Genomic DNA, 20,127 nt, shown 5'->3' with positions numbered 1-20,127 from the left:
ATGAAACTGAATTCAGAACCTGGCCCTAAGAATTTATCCCATGTGCTGGAAAGCGGCAGACACATTTATAAATAGCTTCAATGAAGGACTGATAAATACAATGACCAGTATCACCATGCACTTGTTGTGTGTTTGCACACATGTCATGATACAATGGGCCAGAAAGGGTGTCTATGGGGCCAAGAGCTTAGCAGGCTTCAAAGAGGGATGAGATATTTATATGGGTAAAAAGTCAATCCAATTATAGTTGTGAGGATTTCTTTTTAAAAGTCTTGGTAGGGCTCTAAACCTTCCTGATTTACATCACAAAATATGTCTAAGTAGTGGGTGTCAGGGGAAAACTTTCCTTGGGAGCAGGTTATCTCATAGCTGCTTATTTGCAGAACTTCTTCCACTTTCCTCTAAAGAATCTAGGAAATGGCCCCTAAATACTGAGATGAATGGACTACATGTCTCATCCAGTCTGGCAATGCCTATCTTCCTATCAGTGGTGTAAATCCAAGACTATATTTTTGCTGATCTTCCTTGAGATCCTGGGAGTTTCTAGACTTGCACTCAGAGCAGAAAGATGTCTCACTAAATATCATCTAGTTCCTGTTCTTTCTCCTTTCAGGAAGGAAAGTTCAAAACTCCTTGGACCTGCCCAGTACATTATGTCAGCTGTCAATGACACCAAATTCAGCTCTGCAGTGTTCCTTCTCACCGGCATACCTGGACAGGAAGATGTCTATCTCTGGATCTCTATCCCCTTCTGCTTAATGTATGTTATTTTGATAGTAGGAAATTCAGTCATTCTGTTCATTATAAAAACAGACCCAAGCCTCCATAAGCCCATGTACATTTTCCTTTTCATGTTGGCCATCACAGATCTTGGCTTATTGATAGCCAGCATATCGATGATACTGGGCGTATTATTTTTTTACTCTAGGGAGATCAGCCTCCATGCCTGTTTTGCCCAGTTATTCATTATACACTTGCTTCAATGCTTTGAATCCTCTGTGCTCTTGTTGATGGCCTTTGACCACTTTATCACAATCTGTAACCCATTGAGATATGCCTCCATCTTAACCCCACCAAGAATAGCCAGGATGGGACTTTTCTTTGTGCTAAGATCGGTGGCCCTTTAATATCCCACTTCTCTTTCTCCTGAAATGGTTCCGATACTGTCGAGCCAATGTCCTCTCCCACTCCTACTGCCTGCACCAGGACGTCATGAAGCTGGCTTGTTCAGACATCATAGTCAACAACATCTGTGGCTTGTCTGTTTCATTGTTAACAATGGGGGTGGACGCATTGCTCATCTTCCTCTCATATGTGATGATCCTCAAAACAGTACTGAGCGTTGTGTCCCAGGCAAAATGTCTTAGGGCCCTTAACACTTGCATCTCCCACCTCTTTGTCGTCCAGCTCTTCTACATAACAGAGATAAGCTTGTCTTTGATATACAGATTCGGGAATAGCTCTTCTCACTTGCTTCAGATTCTCCTGGGCTACATCTACCTGCTGGTCTCGCCCCTGATGAACCCAGTCATGTACAGTGTGAAAAGCAAACACCTTCGTGTGAGGATAATCAAATTATTCGTCAAGAGAAGGGTCAGTTCATCACCCAGCTCCAGCACTGGTAACATGGGAGATGAAAAACAGAGGACACGGACAATTATTCCATCCTGGACCCTTACATCTGAGACGAGATGTACTACTCATCTCCACTCTATAGAGAGAGGTTGAGACAGGGTCTAAGGCTTGGAGGAATGGACTAGTGACTGCCTCCACCCACTGGTGAGGGAGGACAGCACACTGGGGGAAGGAGACCAAGGGAGGCAGTGGCATTTACCAAGTGACTGTGTTCGTGGAGAGCCAGGGGACCGGTAGGATGTTGGCCCATAAAGAGCCATATTGTTGGCTGCTCAGACCTCAGAATTCCTGTCAATACAGACAAAAAAGAGAAGGGACGTGGATGCTGTTTCCCATTATACCAGGTTTGTCACTGTCCCGTCTCTGGTTAAACATCCATAGGTCATGAAGAAAGCTGCAGGGCTGTTCTGCAGTCTCAATCCTACTTCTTCCTGAGCACTCTGAGTGCTGTGTGATCCATGGGTGCTGCAGCAGCTGTGAACAGGGGCTATTCCAGGGGCATGGACACCCCCCTGTCCCCCACGCCATCAGCTTGTGACTGAGTCATGTCAGAGACATGGTTAATGCAGGAGCCCCAGAAGGAGCCCTTCATGCAACCCCCTGCAACTCGTTGATGGCTCAGCACCGCACACCTGCTGAGCCCACTCTCCACTTCCTCCCCCCTGAGGCACAGCAGAGCTGCCTCTGTGAGTGAGGGTCTTACACACAGGAGTCCTGACAAGAGACTCAGGCCCAGTTTCCCTCCCCGTCCCCTCTGTTTGTGCTTCCCCAGCAGCTGTCCAAGGGGTGGAAAAGGGAATCCGCTGCCCCACAGAAGCATGGCTGGCTCCTATCCCAGCCCAGCCCATTCACTGTAGGGTGACCATCTCGTCAAAAGGCAAAAGTGGGACACAGGCAGGAACCCTGTCCCCTCTGTGACCCGGCTCCTGCTCTTCCTCTTTCCCTGAGGCACCCCTGTTCTGCCCCATCTCTTACCTGAAGACACAACCCCCTGTTCCATCCCCTCCCCCCTCTGCCCCATCTCTTTCCCGAAACCCCATCCCTTGCTCCTCCTCTTTACCTGAGGCTCCAAACCCTCTCCAGACCCGAAGCAAGAGCTAGGCTGTGGTAAGAGCTACCCAGGTTTCTATAGCCACTGTGGGGAGCCCCACACGTGACTCTTACCTTGGACAGGTGACTAGTGGGCCTGAGAGCAGCCCCCAGTTTCTGTCCTCACACCCCAGGACATATCCTCAGAGTCTGGGTCTCGCCACATTGGCCTGAGCTCCCTGGGTAGCTCTTCCCATGGCCCAGCTCTGGCCTGGCCTGGGGGCAGAGCCTCGGGGGAATTGGAAGAGCAGGGGGCAGAGATTTGAGGGAAGAGATGAGGCAGAGGGTGTGGACAGCCTGAACCAATGCTAACTGCAGCATGCAGGGTGGTGGGGTCTCCTGAGTAAAGGAGGAGGATGTGGCCGGAGGGTAGGAGAGGTTGTGTTCTGGAGAAAACTGAATTAATGCAACCCCACAAAGGGGAGTCTTGTTTTAAGTACCTCAGGATGAGAGTAAGTCATTGCAAGTACCAAAGAGGGAAGGACAGGGTGTCTGCTGGGCTACCTCAGGGCCAAGACAGCATTCTGGGGTGGTCCCCATCCACAGGGACTTGGCCAAAGTGGGGTATACTCTTGGTAGCCCTGCCCTGCTTCACAGTGGTCTAGGGGGGATAAAGACATTCCACATGGTCAAATACTCTGAGACCCGAAGATCAGGGCGGTGTCAGGGTTCACCAGAGCAATGTCCCTGACATTTGTCTATAAAAGTTTTCCTAACTCAGCCTCCTGTGACAGCTGGCTTCTGGGAAGCCCCGTGACTCCAGCATCTTGTTTTCTGTGGCAGATGTGGGTGCTCGGGGGTGATAGTAAGGGCTAGGTTGTGGATTTCTGAGGGGAGCGTTGGAGCATCGCAGGGATACCGGGAGTTTCAGCACAGTCACCGGACACATGTTTGCGAGCCATTCAGACTGAATGGGTCTAACAGCCAAACAATGGTGCAACAGTCATGGGGGCTTCATCTTATATGGTCTGGCTGGGAGAAATCAGTCTGAGTGCAAAGATTAGCTCCACATTTTGGCCCTATAACATGGACACAGCTGAGCACTACAATGGTGAGTGGGCCCAGGCTCACACAGGTTTCAGCAAAGGCTGCTTCCTCAAGAAAAAAGCAAACCAATGGGAAGATCCTCTCAGAGACACAGGGAAGGTAGGCTGGGTCCCAAGAGCTTCTTGGTTTCCCAAAAGAATGTAAGTTGGGCCAGTTCTGTTCCTGTATCTCCAGAGCAAACTCCGTGTAACTTAGCTTGTAATGAAACGTGATATAGATGGGTGTAGACAAGTGACAGCTGCCTGGTATTTTAAAAACATTTTCTCTAATGTTTTATGCTGTTTTCCAATAAATCTATTAGTTTTAAGGAGGGTGGGGGTGACTGTATAACTCTGGTCACAAGCACCCAAAGGGAAGAGACTGAAGTGTCTGATTGAACCAGCTTGGTGATAAACGTTTAGCATAGATGGTGTGTTGTCCCCAGCAAAAGGAGTGGGACAATTGTGAGACTCCCTCCATGACAGGAAAGGACCTGATTTAGAGGGTAAAGAGACCATATATCACAGTTTTACTGTAACAATCCCAGTTCTTGTCCAGCATCTATCCTTGTCGAGTGCCTATAAGCATTCAGAGGAGCAACTTGTTTAAGTTGCATACAAGATAATGATCCACTCAAGACAATGATTCAGAATCATTGAGTTTAAAGCCAGAATTAACCATTAGATCATCTAGTCCAGAGGTTCTCAAACTGGGGGGAAAGCCCCCTCTCCCCCGGGGGTGTGTGTTCCAGGATGGGCGTGAGAAGCTTTAGGGGAAAAACCTTCCTGTGCACATTCTACCCATAGCAGTGAATAACTAGCCAAGATGATTCGTCCAGACAGATCTGGTCTTCATTTGATGCTGTGTGTTTGTCTCTAGGTGGCGTTGTGCAATTGTTGGATTTCTGTTAAGCATACAACACATGATACAAAGTCGTTGCCATCTGTACGTAGATCTATTTGCTATGGCGTGGCATGCACATTTCTTTGTAAGCAGAGACCACAATCGCAATTTTGCTTTTGCTCTTATTCCAATTGATGGTTGTCTCATACCTAGTCACAAACTCTGTACAAATATAAAAAAATATCAAAAAACAAGCAAATATATAATGTAAAAACAAAAAGAAAAGGAGTACTTGTGACACCTTAGAGACTAACAAATTTATTAGAGCATAAGCTTTCGTGAGCTACCGCTCACTTCATCGGATGCATTTGGTGGAAAAAACAGAGGGGAGATTTATATATAAAGATTTTATTTTATATTTTTATATTTTATATAAATCTCCCCTCTGTTTTTTCCACCAAATGCATCCGATGAAGTGAGCGGTAGCTCACGAAAGCTTATGCTCTAATAAATTTGTTAGTCTCTAAGGTGCCACAAGTACTCCTTTTCTTTTTGCGAATACAGACTAATACGGCTGCTACTCTGAAAAATGTAAAAACACTATCTCTCCAGTTTGGTACATTCAGGAGAAATGGGCCATCACAGAAAAAATTGTAATTGGAGCTGGCACAATAAGCAACTAAAAATAATCGTACATTTCTCAAAGATGTGTATCAAATGACACGTTACTATAAAAGGGAGGAAGGATAATGTTAATCTAATCCCCAAAGGTATGCTTCTCAAATTGTAAAATCAATAAAACCAAAAAAGCCACGTCCCATGCCAGAAGACTGGAAATCCTGGTGGACTGAAATAAAAAATGGATGGGCTACAAACCCTCTAAATACAGGAAAGGTACAAATTTCAGTTACACTAGAACAAGATGTGTCTCTGTACATTAAATAATACACAATAACCCAAAACAAACAAACAAAAAATCACTGAAAGAAGTCATAGAAGAATTGGAAGAATGGAAATTAATCCAGAGGTGCTCAGCGCCTCACGCAGCACCAATCTAGCCAGTAATAATTAACTATTGACTATTGAAGGTTAAATAAAACTGCTAAGGGGGGAAACCCCATAGGAGCTGCTTATCTTGAGCTGCTGGAGGTGGTATCCCCAGAAATAAAGTGCTTTTCTGTACTGAATGTAACCAATGGTTTTTAAAATTTACTTTCTATCCAGAATCTCAGTACCAAATGGCTTGTGTCCCAGGGTACTCAGTAATGCTAAAATGTTCTGTCTATGGGGTACTGCAATACACCCCAAATATTCCATGTTGTTGTAGAACTATGTCAAAAATTGTCACAAACGAAAAAAAACAGTGAAGTAGATAAATAATAGCTTGGTAGTAAGTAAAACAGAGAAGAGCATAAAGGGTTAGTGCAGCAGTTACTGGGTTGGCTCCCCTCAACCTTCTTTTAGTTAGGCTAAACAAGCCAAGCTCCTTAAGTCTCCTTTCATAAGACAAGTTTTCCATTCCTCGGATCATCCTAGTAGCCCTTCTCTGTACCTATTCCAGTTTGAATTCATCCTTTTAAAACATGGGAGACCAGAACTGCACACAGTATTCCAGGTGAGGTCTCACCAGTGCCTTGTATAATGGTACTAAAACCTCCTTATCCCTACGGGAAATGCCTCTCCTGATGCATCCCAAAACCGCATTAGCTTTTTTCACAGCCATATCACATTGGCAGCTCATAGTCATCCTATGATCAACCAATACTCCAAGGTACTTCTCCTCTTCCGTTACTTCTAATTGATGCATCCCCAACTTACAACTAAAATTCTTGTTATTAATCCCTAAATGCATAACCTTACACTTCTCACTATTAAATTTCATCCTATTGCTATTACTCCAGTTTACAAAGTCATCCAGATCCTCCTGTATAATATCCCGATCCTTCTCTGAATTAGCAATACCTCCCAGCTTTGTATCATCTGAAAACTTTATTAGCACACTCCCACTTTTTGTGCCAAGGTCAATAATAAAAAGATTAAATAAGATTGGTCCCAAAACCAACCCCTGAGGAACTCCACTGGTAACCTCCCTACAGCCTGACAGTTCGCCTTTCAGTAGGACCCGTTGCAGTCTCCCCTTTAACTAATTCCTTATCCACCTTTTGATGTTCATATTGATCCCCATCATCTCCAATTTAACTAATAATTCCCCATGTGGCATGGTATCAAACGCCTTACTGAAATCTAGGTAAATTAGATCCACTGCGTTTCCTTTATCTAAAAAATCTGTTACTTTTTAAAAAAAGGAGATTAGGTTGGTTTGGCACGATCTACCTTTTGTAAAACCATGTTGTATTTTGTCCCATTTACCATTGACTTCAATGTCCTTAACTAATTTCTCCTTCAAAATTTTTTCCAGGACCTTGCATACTACAGATGTCAAACTAACTGGCCTGTAGTTACCCAGATCACTTTTTTTCCCTTTCTTAAAAATGGGAACTATATTAGCAATTCTCCAATCATTCAGTACAACTCCTGAGTTTACAGATTCATTAAAAATTCTTGCTAATGGGCTTGCAAATTCAGGTACCAATTCCTTTAATATTCTTGGATGAAGATTATCTGGGCCCCCCAATTTAGTCCCATTAAGCTGTTTGAGTTTTGCTTCTACCTCAGATATGGTAATATCTACCTCCATATCCTCATTCCCATTTGTCATGCTACCATTATCCCTAAGATGCTCTTTAGCCTTATTAAAGACTGAGGTAAAGTATTTGTTTAGATATTGGGCCATGCCTAGATTATCTTTAACCTCCACTCCATCCTCAGTGTTAAGCGGCCCCACTTCTTCTTTCTTAGTTTTCTTCTTATTTATATGGCTATAGAACCTTTTACTATTGGTTTTAACTCTACTCGACTTTTAGCCTGTCTCACTTGATCCCTACATGTTCTGACCTCAATTAGGTAGCTTTCCTTGCTGATCCCTCCCATCTTCCACTCCCTGTATGCTTTCTGCTTCTTCTTAATCACCTCTCTAAGATGCTTGCTCATCCAGCTTGGTCTACAACTCCTGCCTATGAATTTTTTCCCCTTTCTTAGGATACAGGCTTCCGATAGCTTCTGCAGCTTTGATTTAAAGTAATCCCAGGCCTCCTCTACCTTTAGATCCATAAATTCTTCAGTCCAATCCACTTCCCTAACTAATTTCCTTAATTTTTGAAAGTCAGCCCTTTTGAAATCAAAAACTCTAGTTGCAGATTTATTTTTGTTAATCCTTCCATTCAGTTTGAACTGAATTACCTCATGATCACTTGAACCAAGATTATTCCCTACAACCATTTCTTCCGTGAGGTCCTCGCTACTCACCAAAATTAAATCTAAAATGGCATCCCCTTTAATCGGTTCAGCAACTACTTGATGAAGGAATCCATCAGCTATCGCGTCTAAGAAAATCTGAGCCCTATTATTATTACTAGCACTGGTCCTCCAGTCTATATCTGGGAAGTTAGTCTCCCATGATCACGCAGTTTCCATTAGTATTTACTTTATTAAAAACATTAAAAAGGGCTCTATCCTTTTTATTAGATCCCGGAGGTCTATAGCACACCCCAAGCACTATTGTAGGAGAGGCTCTACTAGTTATGTTCCCCAATGTAATTTTTGCCCAGATGGACTCTGTCTTATCCATTGCATGGCTTCTTATTTCTTTACATTCTACCTCATCACTGATATACAATGCTACTCCACCACCTTTACCTTTGTTTCTGTCTTTCCTAAACAGCACATACCCTTCAATACCTGTAGTCCAGCCATGACTACTATTCCACCATGTTTCTGTTATCCCTATAATATTTGGTTTCACTTCCTTTACCAGTAGCTCTAGTTCCTCCATTTTGTTACCTAAGCTCCTCGCATTGGTGTACAAACAACTTAATTTTTGCTGTTTGGCCTCGCTCACATTTTGTACCCTATTAGACACAGTCATTCTACAGCCAGTATAGCCTATTAGACTGGTATCCACACTGCCCTTGCTCCTTATATACATTCTCCTACCCACGGCTGTATCCTTTCTTACTTTGTCTTCTTCCCTCTCAATGCTAAAATCTGGCGTGGAGATTACCTGGACATCTCCCAACCATCTCCCCCAAATTCCTAGTTTAAAGCTCTCTTTATCAGTTGTGCCAGCCTCCATCCAAGAAGTCTATTTCCTTCCCTACTCAGATGAAGTCCATCCCAAGAGAACTGTCCTCTGTCCATGAATGTCTCCCAGTGGCCATACATCCCAAAGCCCTCCTTATAGCACCACTGCCTAAGCCATCTGTTGACAGTCATAATCTTGTCACACCTTTGTTGCCCTTCTCTAGGAACAGGCAGGATCCCACTAAAGATCACCTGAGCCTCGATTTCCTTAAGCATCTTCCCCAGCCTAGCATAGTCTCCCTTAATACTTTCCAGCGAGAATCTGGCTGTATCATTTGTTCCCACATGAAGGATAATTAGGGGATTCTTTCCCGCTCCCTTGAGGATCCTTTTCAACCTCAGGTCTACATCCCTTATCTTAGCACCCGGAAGACAGCACACCCGTCTATTCTCAGGATCAGCTCTAGTTACAGGCCTGTCTATTCTTCTCAATAAAGAGTCCCCGATCACATAGACCTGCCTTTTCCTGGTGACAGTGCTATTCTCCAGTCTTTCCCCTGTTCCCTCTGGCTGCAAGTTCTTTTCATTCCTATTTTCCCTTATAATCCTCTTCAACCCATCCTGTATCCTCCTGGGGCTCATATTTGGTGTAGTCTCCCTTGACTCTTCCCCTTTTTCTATAGGACTAGCCTCTCTTCTCTTCTTCCTTACCCTTCCACCTTCAACAAGTACCTGCTGAGCCCCTTCTTCATTTTCCAACTCTGCAAACCTGTTCCTAAGCTCTATTTCTCCTTCACTAGCCCGTCTTTTCCTCTGCCTGGTTCTTTTAGTCACATGCTTCCACTGACCACTTTCCTCACCCAGTTTCCCCTCAAAATTCCCCAGCCCTGCTTCCATCCGTGAGTCTGAGCTTTTCCCTTCAGATACCTCATGTCTTTGCTCCATCATCTGCTCAAACCCCTTCCTAAACTCAACCAGACTTTCCACCTGCATCTCCAAACCTCAGATCTTTTCCTCCATCAGCTCTATCAGACGGCATTTCATGCAGAAAAAACTCTTATCGGGTCCCTCTTCCAGGATCATGTACATACCACAGCTTCCACATCCAGTCATCCTCAATGTGTCTTCCACCACATGAGTCACTCCCACAGCTGCCTCTGTACCCGTCATAGCCTTCCCACCTAAATCCTGTTAATCTGGGAAACACAAGCCACACCAAAAGACCACCCCCCCCAGCAAAAACAAACCCCAAACAAGCACCACAATCCAAACTCCCACTCAAACTCCCCTGTTTACAGCTCTGTTTGCCAGCTGTCTGTGCCGCTGCCTGACTGGCTGGCTGGCTACCTTTATAGGACCCCTAGTCAGAAAAGCCCTGCCCCCAAATCAGGGCTCAGCTTCTCTCCCAGCACAAAGCCCCTACAAGCCTCTACACACGCACAAATACTACAAATACAACACCAAGTACAGACACCTTCTCCTCCAACAGAACTCCCGCTCAAACTCCCCTGGTTACAGCTCTGTTTGCTGGCTCCTGAATTTCAGGCTGGAATGTGGAGACTGAAAGAACTTGGCTGGTTAGGCCAAACAAAACACAGGCTGAAGAGGGATCTGATTGCTGTATGAATACATTGTGGGTGGGGAGTGGGGGGTAGGGGGTGGGGTAAACAACAGGGAAGCGGATGACCTCCTGAAGGTAAAGGGCAGCGTTGGCACAAGAACAAAAGGGGACAAAATGGTGAGGAGTAAACTGAGGCTGGAAAGGAGAAGGAGGTTTCTGACCATCCGAGGAGGGAGGTTCTGGAACGGCTGCCCAACAGGAGCAGTGGGAGGGGGTGGGGGGAACAGCCTAGCTGATTTTAAGTTGGAGCTTGACAGGTTCATGCACAGGACGATATGCCGGGGTCACCTGCCATAGTAGGGGACTGGTCTCATTGACCCAGGAGGTCCCTTGAAATCTTATGTCTCCATGGGTCACATTCGCCATTTGCATCTGATGAAGTGAGCTGTAGCTCACGAAAGCTTATGCTCAAATACATTTCTTAGTCTCTAAGGTGCCACAAATACTCCTTTTCTATTCTCCATTTTGCATTACTCCAGGCGCTCACGTGGAGTTGCTTGTTTGCTACGACCCTGCTCTGTGCCCTGGCAAATTGATTTGTCACTCAGTAGATTGAGAAGAAACCCATAACTCAGTGTTATTATCTGGAAAAGGAATTGCTCTTGGGCTCCTGTTTAGTTATGTCACAGGAGTTTAATTCCCTGGGTTTCTGGTAATCTCAGCAAGTCGAGCTGCCAGCTGTCTCATCCCAGATCACTAGCCCCAAAGAGGAAGGATGATTCAGTGGTTAAAATTCTAGCCTGCGACTCAGAGGAACTGGCTTCAGTTCCACGCTCTTTCACAGACTTCTTCTGTGACCTTGGGCAACTCACTTTGACCCTCAGTGCCTCAGTAATATTGGTTTTAATACGGCTCAATATAAAAGTGTACATCTAGGAACAAGGGATGCTGGCCATCCTTACTGGATGGGGAGACCCAGTCTTGTGAAGCAGTGACTCTGAAAAAGACTTGTGGGGGGGTCATAGTGGATAATCAGTTGAACATGAGTTCCCAGTGCAATACTACAGCTGAAAAAGCTCGTGCAATCCAGCATATACAACCAGGCGAATCTCGACTAGAACCAGAGAGATCATTTTACCTCTGTATTTGTCACTTGTGTCACCACTGGTGGAATATGGGTCCAGTTCTGGTGTCTAAAATTCAAGAAGAAGTTGATGAATTGGAGCGGGTTCAGAGAAGAGCCATGAGATTGATTAAAGGATTAGAACATGTGTGTTGTAGTGATAGATTCAAGGAGCTCAATCTAATTAGCATAACAAAGAGAAAGTGAAGGTGTGACTTGATCATGGGCTGTAAATACCTGCATGAGGATCAACATTTAACAATTGGCAATTGCAACTTTTAATCTGGCAAAGAAAGTTATAACAAGATCCAGTGGTTCAAAGCTGAAGCTAGACAAATTCAGATTGGAACAGGAAGGACTCTGGACTGTGATATGCAGGGGTCAGACTACAGGATCACAATGGTGCCTTCTGGCCTTCAGATCTATGAATGTTTGACTCTGCAGTGTGGTGTTAATAGCACGGCCCTACTGCACGGGTGTTCTACTGATCAATAATTTATGGATTGCAAGGCACTTGGGCACTACAATAATATGGGCCAGAGATAAGTGCCATAGAGAGATTTTAACTCTGTATCCCTCATTTTGACAGTTTGGGGCACTGGGTGGAGAACCTGAACTCTTCCCACCACCCCTTGCTGATGAAGCCTGTCATTAGCACAGCCCCATTTGACGAGGGAGTTCTGGGTCCCTCCTGCCTCTCGGCAGTAAGAGGAGGAATCAGGATGTGCTTTCAGAGAGTGAAGGATCTGGAGAGCATTGCCTGGCCGAACAGAGCCCTGATGGGCTGCCCTTCAGTCTGATCCTGACCCTCCACCCACTCCATGAGCAGTGAGAGCCCTTCTAGCACTGGAGATAGACCTCACAAGCTGCATCCAAATTTCCATCATCACCGAGTTTGGGGGTAGCTTAATCTAGGGAAGGGGGTTGTTTGGGTCCAATAGTGAGCTAGCAGCAGGCATTTGGAGCTGGGTTTGAGTCATGCCCCTTTCTATTAATAATGTGCATGGCCTTGCTTATCCGGCATGTGTATGTCTTAAGGCTGAACATGAGGAGGAAACACTTTGAGCTGTGCCTCAGATGCTCACTGACTCTGCGAGCCAGTTACTTTTATAACCGGTGGTCAGTGGCCTAATCCTCTTCCTAAGAACCGGGGGATCTGTAGCCCAGGGCACAGGTCAACAGCATCTCTGCCACTCATGGACTGTGTGACCAGAAACTTCCATTAACTAACCCTCAGTGCCTTCATTTGTGGGTGCTCCGCTTGAAATACAGCCAGCAACATCCTCTTGAGATTTTATTGGGAGTCTCATAGTATTTCCTCTCTTTCTGAAGGCCCCAACTGCTTGGATCAAGAGACTGTCCGGGAATCTCAGCATTCAACACAGTGGTATGATTATGACATAATTATGATACCTCTGATACAAGATATGTCTTATGAGGTGTCACTGGAAAGGTTATGTTTCCTGAATATGATTATCCTATTTGTGTGCATGTATCATTTTTGTACCTGAAGTTATGAATATTGACTACATATCTGTATTTCAAGTGTGCTTAATCTGTGTAACACCCACTGTGAGAGGTTTAGTCACAGAGATCTCCTTGGGACCATCACTTGATGTGCTGAAATGATCTCTGAGCCCGTTTTCTTGGGACTCCAGAACCCTGTCTTGTTGTGCCTGAAACACTGGTCTGCTGCAACACAGACCCAGAGTCTGGGCAACACCCCCAAAGCTACAGAGTTAACTGAAAATGGCTCAGCAGGTTACCTGTTTCCAGCACCCAGACACCCAGTTCCCAATTAGATCCAAACCCCAAATCCAAACTGGGATACCACTGAGAACAACCCTCATAGGCTCACTGAAATGTTCGCTGGAAGGCTAAGCTCTTCCATGGTCAATTATTTTTGTCGATGAGGCATCAGCATTGTCTACCTTCTTCATTTTTGTACCTGAAACTCTTGTTGTGGGTGTGATGTTGCACTCCATATGTTTTGTGGAAATATGCTTATGGATGTGAATATGATGTAACTGGAATCTGCTTTATGCAAAAGGTCTCTTGTGAAGTATTATAACAAAGGTTATAACCTCCTGAATATATTCCTCCTATTTGTATGCATGTATCATTCTTGTATCTAAAGCTAGAAATATGAAGTATAACTCTGAGGTCCTATTGTAATTATGCACAGTGTGGGCCATTAATGGTGGTTTAGAATCTTGATGGCTTCCATTGACTAGGACTATTGATTGTAAGTAGTTTATTTACCTGCATGCCTTCCTGCATATGTGTGGGCCAACCCAGGAAGAATGAAAACTAGGGGTCTTACAGTCACATGTGACCATGTCACATGATACTGGAATCCATCTTAATCCTTGTACTTTTGCATTGATGCAGTGGGGGTGGGGACAAGCACAGACAAAAGGTTCCCGCCTTGTGCCAAAGCTATAAAAGGGGGTGGAGCAGTAGAAAAAAGGCTGCCAGACATGAAAAAAAAAACCCTGCTTATCACCTGAGATGTTGGCTGGAATTAACAAGAACTGCATAAGGGGTAAAGATTGGTCCCAGACTAGGAAGGAGTCTAGTCTGTGAAAGAAGCTTATTGGAACATCTTTGAGGGTGCGACATTACCTGTAATCAGTTTCTTAAAGTACTAGGCTTAGACTTGCATGTTTTGTTTTACTTTGCTTTGTGACTTACTTTGTTCTATCTGTAATTACTTGAAACCACTTAAATCATACTTTTTAATCTTAATAAAATCACTTTTGTTCATTAATAAACCCAGAATAAGTGATTAATACCTGGGGTCACAAACAGCTGTGCATATCTCTCTATCAGTGTTATAGAGGGTGGACAATTTATAAATTTACCCTGTATAAGCTTTAGACAGAGTAAAACGGATTTATTTGGAGTTCAGGCTCCCAGGAAGGTGGAGCACTGGATGTTGGGAAAGTCCCTTTTAACTGAGCAGCCCCTGCGCTGAGTGAATCTCAGTTTCAGTGAAATGCAGAGAGGCATGGCCCAACCTCTTGGTCTATGCTGGAACTGACTGGAGTGTCTAACTCAACAAGATAGGAGTGGAGGGGCTGCTATGACTTAGAAGGACATGCATGGGCACGTAATCAGAACACATGACACGGAACTCCATTTTGATATCTGTATTTCTCCTCCAACTGGGCCAGGACCTTAGTTTAATAGAAAGGGTTCTTGCCTATGGAAAAACTTTATAAGGTGGTGAGTGACATCATCTCTTGGCCTTACTCCCCACACAACAGAACTCCTGGAAACAGCTGAAGAACAAAGACTGAACTGAGTGAAGCTGGTCCCAGGCTAAAGGATTTCTAGCCTGCATATGTAAACTTGGTGAGAAATTGCTACTTCAAATCCTATCTAATATATGAGGCTTAATTTGAAGTTTTGTTTATTTGCTAGTTAACCTGCTTTGATCTGTTCGTATCACTTATAACCATGCAATACCTATCTTTCTGTGGTTAATAAATTTGTTTTATATTTTATCATAACCAGTGTGTTTTGGGTGAAGTGTCTGGGAAAATTTCAGCTCTGTAAACAAAGGCTGTTGCATATCTTTCCCACTTTGAGGAGAAAGCAACCTATATTAAAGAGTTTGCATTAATGCCTGTGCAGTGGAAGATGATATAATTTTAGGTTTATACTCCAGCAAGTGTGCATAGCTGGGGAGCTGGGAAATTGGCTGTTTTCACCTGTTTGTCCTTGAGTGACTGAGGTAGGGCACTCAGGTAGCTCAGCTGGTTGTGTGACTCCACCTGCTGTCATGCTGGGTGATAGAGCCTGGAGAGGCTGGCTGTGTCACCAGCACAGCAGTGTGAGAGAGGCCAGCCCAGCTGATTGGGTAGGTGTCTCAGCGGTTCTACGGCTCCCAAACTGCACTCTGGGGGAGACAACCCATCACAGAGGTTTTAGAACAAACTGATAAATTAAACAGTAAAAGTCACAAGGACAAGATGATATTCACCCAAGAGTTCTGAAGGAACTCATGTTGAAGAACATATAAACTGTGGTATATAACCTATCAGTTAAATCATCCTTTGTACCAGAATACTTGCAAATAATGTATGTGATTCTGATTTTTTAAAAATGATCCAGAGGTGATCCCAGAAATTATAGGCCAGTAATCCTAACTTCAGTATGAGGGAAATTGGTTGAAACTATAGTAAAGGACAGAATTATTAGACACATGCATGAACATGATTTGTTGGGGAAGAGTTAACATGGCTTTTGAAAAGGGAAATCATACCTTACCAATCTATTAGAATAGAACTGACATATCCACCCTAGCAGATGTCCAGGGGCTGCTCAGTGTGGGAGACTGATGGGTGGCTAGTGCTGGCACCTAGGCCTGTGGTCCAGTAGTATGAGGGACAGAGGTTCATGGTTTGAGGTAGAGCTAGGTTGAAAAACAAAGAGTTTTTCCTTCTATGAAAAATTTTGAGCAAACTAAAATGTTTCCTTTTCATCCACTTTTTGGGGTGATTTTTCATAGAAAACGGATCATGTTTCTCTGAAAGCTCAGCCGCCATGATGCTGCCAGCTGCAGATGCCTGGATCCCCGAGAGCAATTGGAGGCTTTTCATCTCCTCCTTCCTCATAACATTAATGAAGGTTACACCGATGGAGTCTCTGGCTGCACTCTACATATGGAAAGATCAAAATCTCCTATGTCTATGGCTGTGGTTTTGTGCCCTTCAGCTTCTCTAACCAGCTTCTCATCTCTGTGCAGCCCCCTCCAACCATGTACAACGCCCCTTCAGCAGTTCCTGTGGGCAATGGCTACTGTGACAGGCCCTGGCAGCACTGGAGAGGGTCCTAGAGCAGTTGTGGAGGCACAGAGATTGTGGGGGCCTAGCTAGGAATGGATTAGTGAGATCTGTGCCTAACTATGGGGATCCCTGGATACTGGGGCCCCCTTTTCATTCCTTGGGGAGAAGAGAAGGGACCCCTCTACTGGAACGATCTAAGGGAAATTTCCCTGTATGGAGCCACATGGAATGTCCCTTCTCTGACGTGCACCCTGGGTTTGTAATACAGGACAGGGGGCTGATGGGGAGAAATTTGGTCCTATGTCATTATTATCATCATTTCATTTTATTTTATTTTATTTTAGCAAGATCACAGCTGTGACAGCATCATCATTACCTCTCAGATGCACTCAAGGTAGCCAGATGACTAACTGGAACAATACAAACAGTGATGACAAGCCCGGACTCCAGGAGCAGAACCTGCAGCAGAGATGGCACAGTAGTCCAGTTGGGTAGTGTCATCATACGTTCCCTGTGATTTGGCCTCCTGCAGTTTGCTTTTGGCTGTGATGAGGGTTAAAGCTGGTGCACACTAAGCCAAGCAGCTGACATTCCCTGGTCTCCAAGTGGCCCCCAAGGGACTGTGCCGGCATGCCTCATAAAGACATTTGCCTCCCTATCTGAGCAGATACTACTTGCTGCCAGTGCAACATCGCCAATGATTCCTTGTCCTTCCAGGTGAAGATCTCTGGTGTCAGCAGCTCCTCATCTAGCAGGAATTGGGTATGTTGGCAGGTTTCACTGTCTTTAAAATGTGAAGTGAAGGGGAAAGGGCTGTCGGGATGACTCAGTGATGGGGCTGGAGGGCAGGCAGTGCTAGGTAGCTTGGGCACCCCTCTCCTCCATCTGCCCATGCTCCACATTGGGGTGTTCAAGCTACACAGAAATCTGACATTCAAAGGGAGTTCGGAGTGTTAAAAACCCAATTCCCTGAGTCAGGATTTCAAGAGGTGTCCCATTTCTAGAGGTGCCATGTGTTCTGGCCTCAATCCTGACAAGGGCTGAGCAAAAGGAGACCCCACAGAATATCAGTGACTCGTTCTGCAATCATCTCAGGTTTATTTAAACCTGGAAATTTAATCAGTAAGTGCGTTTTCAACAATTTTATTCTATGGCATCTGTGCCCCCTCTCTGGTCTCCATGTGCCAGCAGTCAGGCCTGGTAGCCTTTCCTCTCATGAGGTGGAATCCCATGACCCTCCCCCTCATACTGGACCCTGGGCTACCGCACACTGTAGGTCGATTGTGGTTTGAGCAGGTCTGAATACGTTCGGCACCTGTGATTCTTCCCTCTGAGACTCTGTGAGCAGTGATGAGACGAGTGACCAGCCAGCCGTGAACCAAAACACTGTTTAACCAGAACAGTAGGAATAGAGCATAATATAGGAGAATAAGAAGGTTTTCAAACAACAGTCTGTACACGTCTCTGACCCCAAGCCATCCCACTCTGATGCGCACCCAGGCAGTACGAGGGCCTTCAGATTTCCCCAGCGCTGTCTGTTCCTGTCAGTCTGAAGAGCTTCTCAGCAACATAGTCCCCACATTTAGAGAAAAAAGGAAAGGAGTACTTGTGGCACCTTAGAGACGAACAAATTTATTTGATCATAAACTTTCATGAGCTACAGCTCACTTCATCGGATGCATGAAATGCTCAAATACATTTGTTAGTCTCTAATATGCCACAAGTACTCCTTTTCTTTTAGTGAATACAGACTAACACGGCTGCTACTGTTCCTCAGATGTTTTTGTCAACTGCTGGAAATGGCCCACCTTGATTAACACTACAAAAGGTTTTCTCCCTTCCCCCCCCCCGCTGGTAATAGATCATCTTAAGTGATCACTCTCCTTACAGTGTGTATGATAACACCCATTGTTTCATGTTCTCTGTGTGTGTACATAAATCTCCCCACTGTATTTTCCACCAAATGCATCCGATGAAGTGAGCTGTAGCTCATGAAAGCTTATGCTCAAATATATTTGTTAGTCTCTAAGGTGCCACAAGTACTCCTTTTCACATTTAGAGAGTCTCCCAGCACTGGCAAAACAAGCTGTGTGATGTGACTGGAGCCCAGAAATAGGCTCTTCCCAGCTTGTAGCTCCAGTTCTGCCTCTCCATCTCTCTGAAGTGCTAACTGGGCGACACCTTTTCTTGAGCTGTTTCTTCTCTTCCTGCTTGTTTTCCAGCAGCCTGCTGTTAAACTAAGAAAAGCCATAATATCTCCATAACATAAACATCCCAATAGTTAACCCAATATAGTTATACAGAAAACATCCCAACAACTGGTTTTAACATACACATTCATTATGGCAGCTCAGCTCCATGTCTGTCCCAGTGTTGTTCCCAGAGGCTACATATTTTATGAATGTAGGACCTAGACAGAGAGAGAGCAAGAGAGAGCAATAGACATGCCAAGAACTGGGTTTAACATACATATTCATTATGCAAGCTCAGTTCCATGTCTGACCCAATTCCTCTCCAGAGTGCTACAGATTTTATGAATACAGGACATAGGCAGGCAGAGAGAGAGAGAGAGAGAGAGAGAGAGAGAGAGAGAGAGAGAGAGAGAGCAATAGACTACTTTCATGTGGGAAATGAAGTTCCACATGCATTGGACCTTCAAATCCACTTTCTGCAAATCCTCATCCTGCCTGAATAACTTGTCAACAGCCTCAGGAACAACTCTGACATCATAATAAAAAAGACTGACAAAGGAGGTGCTGTCATCATCATGAATAAGTTGGAATAAGAACAAGAGGCTGCTAGGCAGCTCTCTAACTCCACATTCTACAGGCAATTATCCTCTCATCCCACTGAGGATTACCAAAAGAAACTACACCATCTGCTAGAGAAACTCTCTGAAAAAGCACAGGAACAGATCTGTGCAGACACATGCCTAGAACCCCGACCTGGGGTATTCTATCTGCTACCCAAGATCCATAAACCTGGAAATCCTGGACCCCACATCATCTCAGACAATGGAACCCTAACAGCAGGATCATGTGACAAGGTGGACTCTTTCCTCAGGCCCTACGCTACCAGCACTCCCAGCTATCTTCGAGACACCACTGACTTCCTGAGGAAACTACAATCCCTCGGTGATCTTCCAAAAAACACCATCCTGGCCACTATGGATGTAGAAGCCTCTACACCAACATTCCACACAAAGATGGGCTACAAGCCGTCAGGAACAGTATCCCCGATAATGTCACGGCAAACCTGGTGGCTGAACTTTGTGACTTTGTCCTCACCCACAACTATTTCACATTTGGGGACAATATATATGTTCAAGTCAGCGGCACTGATATGGGTACCCGCATGCCCCCGCAGTATGCCAACATTTTTATGGCTGACTTGGAACAACTCTTCCTTAGATCTCGTCCCCTAATGCCACTACTCTACTTGCTCTACATTGATGACATCTTCATCATGTGGACTCATGGAAAAGAAGCCCTTGAGGAATTCCACCATGATTTCAACAATTTCCATCCCACCATCAACCTCAGCCTAGACCAATCCACACAAGCGGTCCATTTCCTGTACACTACAGTGCTAATAAGTGATGGTCACATAAACAGAACCCTATACTGGAAACCTACTAACCACTATACTTACCTACATGCCTCCAGCTTCCATCCCGGATACACCACACGATCCATTGTCTAGAGCCAAGCTCTAAGATACAACCGCATTTGCTCTAATCCCTCAGACACAGCCAAACAACTACAAGATCTCTATCAAACATCCTTAAAACTACAATACCCACCTCCTGAAGTGCAAAAACAGATTGACAGAGCCAGAAGAATACCCAGAAGTCACCTACTACAGGACAGGCGCAAGAAAGAAAATAACAGAACGCCACTAGCTGTCACCTTCAGCCC

General features: G+C 44.8%; 1 pseudogene; it reads left to right on the top strand.

Moving 5' to 3' along the window:
- The first annotated feature begins 653 nt into the window (after window positions 1-653).
- LOC119846724 lies at window positions 654-1,728 on the top strand (annotated as a pseudogene).
- The last annotated feature ends 18,399 nt before the right edge of the window (window positions 1,729-20,127 follow it).

This window comes from Dermochelys coriacea, chromosome 1 (genome assembly GCF_009764565.3).
Source record: "Dermochelys coriacea isolate rDerCor1 chromosome 1, rDerCor1.pri.v4, whole genome shotgun sequence".
NCBI lineage: Eukaryota > Metazoa > Chordata > Testudines > Dermochelyidae > Dermochelys > Dermochelys coriacea.
This window is presented reverse-complemented; position numbering and strand designations above follow the sequence as displayed.